At 41.6% G+C, this 7,621-nt stretch overlaps 1 protein-coding gene across 1 annotated transcript in view; it reads right to left on the bottom strand.

The window, feature by feature from the left end:
* Positions 1-208: 208 nt before the first annotated feature.
* kitlga (kit ligand a) overlaps positions 209-7,621 on the bottom strand; it is a 184,274-nt gene continuing 176,861 nt past the window's right edge. The window contains exon 10 of the mRNA XM_041216399.1: positions 209-324. The gene's annotated coding sequence lies outside the window, so the exon portion shown is untranslated. The remainder of the gene's footprint in view (positions 325-7,621) is intronic.

Raw genomic sequence — 7,621 nt, 5'->3', positions numbered from 1 at the left:
GGAGTTCAAGTGGAATGAGAACTCTGAAGACGGGAGTAAGAGTCCACTCTACAAGGGCAAAGCTCTTGGCCAAAGAAGTGAGCGTGGAAGTGAAGGCAATGGAAGATGAGCTCAGCATTGTGGTAAGCTCAAAATTCATTGAGGTGAGAGCAAATGGTAGGTAAAGCTGAGGGCTGATTGTTCGGGTGTCAGAGAGGGGAGGTCAGAGGGGATAGTGAAAACGCAACAAAATTGTGAATTTGGATAGAGGGATGGCATTAGAGGAATGTGAAGGGAAAAGAGGATCTGGAGGGCTGTTGGTATCCAAGGGTTGTTGCTTGACACCTGAAAGGAAGAAAAAAAATGGTTTTGTTAAATTACCAGATAAGGCGAAGGATGAAGTGGATTTGCCAATCAGGACAACTCTAAGATAGAGTGAATTAGTGCTACTGTAGAGCGAGTTGAGTATGTATGTGGCTGAGTATGGCTGATAATTATTGGTGTGGCCACAAGTGAGGAGCTGAAACCATAGAGAATGATAGTATATTCCTACCTAATTTGTGTTCTCTCATCCCACTTTCCCCTTATCCCACAACCACTTGTGATTTACAAGCTGCAGATGGTGTAAGCAGTCAACTTTTGCTTTCCCCTCCTTCTCTCACCCTACCCTGGTGCCTTTATCCTTCCATTACAGTACAAGTTGGAGCTACTCAACATCATCAAATCTCAACCTGTTGCCATGCAGACTTGGACTCCTACCATCATAGCCGCTGATACCAGTGCTCAAAGGATCTTCAGACCCTCACAGACGTTCAGCAATCTGTGCTCCAGCAGATTACCAGAATTGTTGAGGTGCCACTCTGGGAGAGTGGCAGTGCCTCCATGGAACACAAACTTCTGTGTTCTCTCAAGATTACAGCATTCGTGCTCCCAACACAGTTACTCCCTCAGTGCCTTTGCTGTTGCCTCTCAACCAGTCAGCCCAGGCTGCTGCTGCCCATGCTGATGTGGTGTAGTCCGAAGCTGGGCCCTTAAGTACCTGAGCTGCCCCAAGGAGTCCTGCAAGGCCACCTGCAGTCTCACCTCCTGAAATTCAGCTGTCTTCCACCAGCCATGTTGCAGCTACTGGACTAACATAGCGTAGGACCACTAGGATAGGCAAAGACACTCATAAAAAAGGCACGAAGGGAATGCACAAATGTGTTTAGTTGGCTTTCACATTAAATATTGGATGGTTTCTTCAATAAAGTTGATCAGGAATGCTTGTTTTGTGGTGGCTTTTACTTCAGCAATGTAGCCAAGAAGATGCATCTTAATCAGCAAATAACCTGCAGGTTGTTCATAATCTCTTTCAATAGCGCTGGAGAGCGGGTACTTCCTACTGCTGAATGCGCATTCACTTATGCACTTTTAAGAAGGGATGTTATGCATGCTGACTGATGTCATGATCTGCCTACTCTGAATACTTTCAACACGTGCTCTTTATGCCTGCGCTAATACCATCAACAAGATGCCGTTCAATGCTCACTGACCTAGAGGTGTGCGTGCACAGCATTGCTAATTCTGATACCAAAATAACACAAAACTATGTGCACTACGGAGCTCAACTTTTTGGCCAGTTGTCATATTATGACTCACCACCTTGGCTCTTTTTAAGGAAATAACATTCCAAGAAACCTGTGGGATCACAACACCACTATACCAAAACTTTGAAAAATACATTCAACTCAGCCCAACACAAAAGGCTACTGTTAAATTATGTAAAACTTGCATTTTACACAATGCCTTCTCCAACCACAATGCGTTCCAACTCACTTTACAACCAATGAAGCATTTTTGAAGCATAGTCACTATTGTAATGTAGGAAACGTGATAGCCGATATACGTGCAGCAAGCTCCCACAAACAACAATGTGATAATGACCAGTTCATCTCTCTTATTGATGTTGGTTGAGGGATAAATATTGACCAGCACACTGGGGATAACTCCCCTGTTCTTCTTCAAAAGTGCCTTTGAGATGCAGTTGCTGTTGCTAGTTAGGCATATCTGGTGGCCATTTGACACAGCAAAGTCGCACAAACAGCATCAAATCAAATGACTGACTATTATCGACTATTATCAATATCAGGAAGAACTTGTTGCTTTTCAAATTGCACCATTAAGTCTTTAACTTCCAACTGAACAGCTCAGCAATGCTGCACTGAAACATCAGCCTAGATTCATAGAATCATAAAATCTTGCAACAAAGCCCATTGTGCCGTGTCGGCTCTGGTAATGTTGAAATTGTGCAGCAATAGAATACATGCTTTAAGGTGGTAATTAAGCACAGCTGTCACCAGTTGGTGAAGGATTAGGGAATCATTGCAAGGGTATAGAAACCAGATCACTCTGGGTGTCTAGGAGGAATTGGGAGAGTCTGTGACTTTACTTTGCTCTTTTAGAAATAAGCCAGTTTTAAGGTACAGGTTAGCTTCAGACTCATTCTTCCTCAAGATACAATTATTGGAATTAACAGGCTCTCTGTAAGAGCTATCCGATTAGCCCCACTCCCCTGGCCGTCTGCAGCCATTGCCTTGAAACCTTTCCTCCACTCTAAGCATTGATTCATTTCCCTTTTGAAAGTTACTATAAAGTCTACTTCTGTGAGCCTTTCAGGCAGTGCATTTCAGATCATAGTTACCTTGCTGCATAAAACCAATTCTCCTCATTGCCCACCTCTGGTTCTTTTGCCAAAGGTCATAAATTGCAGGAAGTTTTATTTCACCCAATGTTTACTTATCATCAAAGTTTTATCTATCTAAAATGAACTTCCGGGGGCTGAATTGAAGTCAGTTTTACAATCAACCATTTTTCCAAGCAGAGTAGAAAAAATACAAAAAGAATGATAGCAATGAAAGTGTAAGATCACATTGATTATTAAGTTAGGATCCTTGAATTATCAGGATACATTGTTTAACGATTACAAGAGTCTATTCATTGTATGGATGAGCATGGCATTCAACTATCTTTAAATCTTGTCGTTTTGCACCTCAGTTCAGTTCTGTTTTGAGTTCTGTAGCCGCTGTGAGATCTGTCTGACAGTAACAAGTAGTGAAGTTTGGCACAAAAACAGAATTACTTGGAAAAACTCAGCAGGTCTGACAGCATCGGCAGAGAAGAAAAGAGTTGACCTTTCGAGTCCTCATGACCTTTCAACAGAACTAGGTGAATCCAAGGAGAGGGGTGAAATGTAAGCTTATATTTCACCCCTCTCCTTGGATTCACCTAGTTCTGTTGAAGGGTCATGAGGACTCGAAACGTCAACTCTTTTCTTCTCCGCCGATGCTGCCAGACCTGCTGAGTTTTTCCAGGTAATTCTGTTTTTGTTTTGGATTTCCAGCATCCACAATTTTTTGTTTTTATCTCTAGTGAAGTTTGGAGTTTGGCAGTGATCTCACCAGAATATGGTAGAATTGATCATGCCTGGTCTCAAGTGACTGCAAATGGCAGTTGTGTAAAGTGTTTGAGTAAGTATGGTAATCAGGGCTGGCCTCGAACCCGGAAATTTCTGATTCAGTGGGGAAGTGCTACCAACCAGGGCCAAACTGTGATCATTTAATGGAAGGTTTGGTAGTAAGAGAATATATGAACTTGGATGAAAAGTCTGTGGTAAAATGTTCAGAATATGCTGAAGGCTCTAAGGCATTTAGGCTACTGATAATGTCAATAAATTGCTTTTAGCTTTGTTCTCACACTTTGTAAGATCCTCCTAATCTCTCAATTGTGTTGGCAGCTTAAGATATTTGATATTCTGTTGTCAACAAAGGATTGTACTCAGTCACTCTTTCTTGAGAAACACCAGATGACTGTAAGAGGGTGCATGTTCCAGTTTGAACTACAATTTCAGCTTCTTTTATCCAGAAGAATTATACTTAAAATGTATGAGCTGCCAAATTCTGTAGAAAGTTCTTGCTTATGTACTTGCACAGTGTAGCACAACATCAGCCACTATTTTTACCTTCAGCTAAAAGTGAGGGTGTGACTAGGCTGGAAGGGTTCCTGTTAAATTATTTCCTGCAATTGTACAATGGGTTTTGTTTTTTTAAAAAAAAGGTTCCATTATTTTGATCAAAATATAAAGGACTTTAAAAATAGGAAGGAGCTCAGACTTATTGTTACAGGTTATTTGACCATTAGCACTGGAACATGTAGAAGATCTATTTCGTTAAGCCTTGAAGATGAAAATGGTTATGTTGGTCTTGCTGTCATTTCTGTGCCAGGCTTGGCTCAGTGGTCACATTCTAAGTCAGGAGATTATTAAAACTTTTTAAAATTATTCATTCATGGGATCCCATGCAAAGAATAGAAAAAGAAGCACGTGAACATTGCTGTCAAGGCCAACATTTATTGCACACCCCTAATTGCCCAAGGTGGTGCTGAACTGCTTTCTTGAACTGTTGGAGCTCCTGTGGTGTGGGTGCATCCACAGTGCTGTTAAGGAGGGAGTTCCAGGACTTTGACCCAGCGACAGTGAAGGAACGGCGATATATTTCAAAGTCAGGATGGTGAGTGGCTTGGAGGGTACCGTGTAGTTGTCTGTGTTCCCATGCATCTGCTGCCCTTGCCCCTCTAGGAGTTAGAGGTCACGGGTTTGGAAGATGCTGTTGAAGGAGTTCGGCAAGTTGTTGCAGTGTATCATGTAGATGGTACACACTGCTGTCACTGTGTGTTGGTGGTGGAAGGAGTGCTGATCAAGTGGAAAGCTTTGTCTTGGATGGTGTCAATCTTCTTGAATGTTGTTGGAGCCGCACTCATCCAGACAAGTGGAGAGTATTCCATCACACTCATGACATGTGCCTTGTTGATGGTGGACAGGCTTTGGGGAGTCGGGAGGTGAGTTACTCATTGCAGGTATCAGAGAATGATACAACATAAAAGGAAGCCATTCATCTTAATATGCCTGTGCTGGCTCTTTGAAGGAACTGTACAATTAGTTCCAATCCCTGATTTCTTTTCTCCCATAACCCTACAAATTCATCCTGTCCTGTTCAACAACATATCCAATTTCCTTTTTAAAGTTCCAATGGAATATGATTCCACCACCCTTGCAGGTAGTGTGTTCCAGATCTTAATAACCCTTTACGTGAGGAAATTCTTTTACCAATTATTTTAAATTGGTGATGTTAAATCAATTAAGCAATGATTAACTTAAATTCAATTAATGAAATCTGGAATATAAAGTTAGTTTCATGGTCATCATTACTGAACCTATCATCAATTGTCATATACCCTATCTAGAACATATGAAATAGGAGCAGAAGTAGGCCTTGGCCCCTCGAGCCTACTTTGCCATTTAATAAGATCATGGCTGATCTGTATTTTTTTCAAATTCCACATTCCCATCTACCCCTGATAATCTTTGATTCCCTTGCCTAACAAGAACCTATCTACCTCTGCCTTAAAATATTCAATGACCCCGCCTCCACTGCTTTCTGAAGCAGAGAGTTTCAAAGTTGCATAACCCTCTGAGAGAAAGAAATTCTCCTCATTGTTCTAAAAGGGCAGCTCCTAATTTTAAAACAGTGCCCCCTAGATCTGGACTCACCCACAAGAGGAAACATCCTTTCCACGTCCACCCTGTCAAGACCGTTCAGGATCTTAAATACTTCAATCAAGTCACCCCTCACTCTTCTAAAGTCCAATGGAAACAAGCCCAGTCTGTCTAATCTTTCCTCATAAGCCAACCCACTCATTCCTCCTTTGAACCGCCTTCAAAGCAGTAACATCCTTCCTTAAATAAGGAGAGCAAAACTGCGTATTTGATATGTTGCCTCACTAATGCCTTATATAACTGATGCACAACTTCCTTACTTTTATGTTAATTTCCTCTTGTAATAAAGGATAGAATTCCATTAGCCTTCTAATGTCCTTTAGGGAAGGAAATCTGCCATCCTTACCTGACCTGGTCTACATGTGATCCAGACCCACAGCAATGTGGTTGACTCTTAACTGCTCTCTGAAATGGCCTAGCAAGCCATTCAATTCAAGGGCAATTAAGGATGGGCAACAAATGCTGAGCTTGCTGGCAATGTCCCCATCCTATGAAAGAATAAGTAAAACCCTGGTTACTGACTCACTTACCAAAGGAAACAGTTTCTCTAATGTGTCTGTACCCTACTACGACAGTTGATATGAAATCTAGGCCTTACACTTTAGTGCTATGCTGAAGGCATGCTACTTTATCAGAGATGCTGCTTTTTCAAATTTCTAACCTAAACTGCCTGGCAAGCACAGGATGGTTTCAGGTCCGACACCCGCTGGCTATTACTCCTCATCGAGTTCAAAGAAGAAAAACATCAGATGGGGTGTAGTAAGGGCACCGGACATGTACCCACCCCATGCTCTGTGAGTATGTAAGGTTAAAATCAGACCTATTAAGACAGGTACAGGCAAATGTAAAAGATCCCGTGGCTGTATGTGCTGCTAGTTTGGGCCTCATCCACTGACTGTGCATTTCTGCTGATGTACCCAAGGTTTCCTGACTTGTCCAGTCAGTGGCTAACCCTCCTCATTGGCAATGCTCCCTCAAAAAATGTACCCCATCAAGTACAACCACTGGGTGAGATGCAGGTTGGTGCCTGTTAATGTTGGTACCTTGAGTGGGAGACTGCTATCAAACTATGACTTTGAACGCGGCTGCCGAAGGTTAAGGGCATTGCAGGAATTTATCCTCAATCAAACCTTAATAGGGCAAATCTTTTAGTCAAGAGTCACATTTTTGTCATTTCATTCTTATTTGAATGTATACACTGTGAACTTCAAAGTTTTGTTCATTAGGAACCTAGGTTAGTGAAAACAGACTGCGGTCCATCCAGTTCACCTTCTGCCATCCTGGTAGTTACATGATACACTGATAATAGAGTTTGCTGAAAAAAGCCATGTTATCGAAGCCTTTCTGTCTTGCACTCATCAGGACAATTTACAAGAATATCAAATATAAAAGAAACAACAATTTGAAACAGATGCATTATGGTACACTTTCTATGGCTATGCCTCTACCAATCAGAATCCAATTGCCACTCTCTTCTCATGAGGTATAAATTATTGTTCCCTTTACATTTGGTATTCTTGCAAATTGCCCTGATAAGTGCAAGACGAAAAGCTTCAACAACATGTCTTTTTTCAGCAATGCTCAAGTTCTATATTACCAAATGACCATTTGGATAATGGAGTTGTTGACTAATCACAGTGATTAGTTTCGGTGAATTAGTCTACAACAGATCCTGACATTAGGTGAGGAAAACAGCAGTGCCAGAGAACGTTAGGATCCACAGGTCTAAAGGCCATCTGTTCTTTCCAAACAAGCTGCACTCACCACACATTATATCTCCTATTACTCATATCCTCTAACTCCACAATGTATTTTCTGAATGAAATCACCGTAAGCCAATAAAAATATCTAAGTACTGCGGTGGACCTTTCCCAATTAACATTGAATTTCTTTGGTACACCATGTCTCACAAGCCAACACAGTTTATAATATAAACCTCAAATTACCCGAGTTTCTCTCTTCATTCTGGGTTTGTGACCACTCCAATCAAACTGATTCTATTGCACTGTGACTATCTTGATGCGATCTGCCTGGATGTTTGAGCCTCAACGA

The sequence above is a fragment of the Carcharodon carcharias genome, chromosome 21 (genome assembly GCF_017639515.1).
Source record: "Carcharodon carcharias isolate sCarCar2 chromosome 21, sCarCar2.pri, whole genome shotgun sequence".
NCBI classification, from domain to species: Eukaryota; Metazoa; Chordata; class Chondrichthyes; order Lamniformes; family Lamnidae; genus Carcharodon; species Carcharodon carcharias.
The sequence above is the reverse complement of the archived record's forward strand: the minus strand, read 5'-3'. Positions and strand labels throughout refer to the sequence as shown.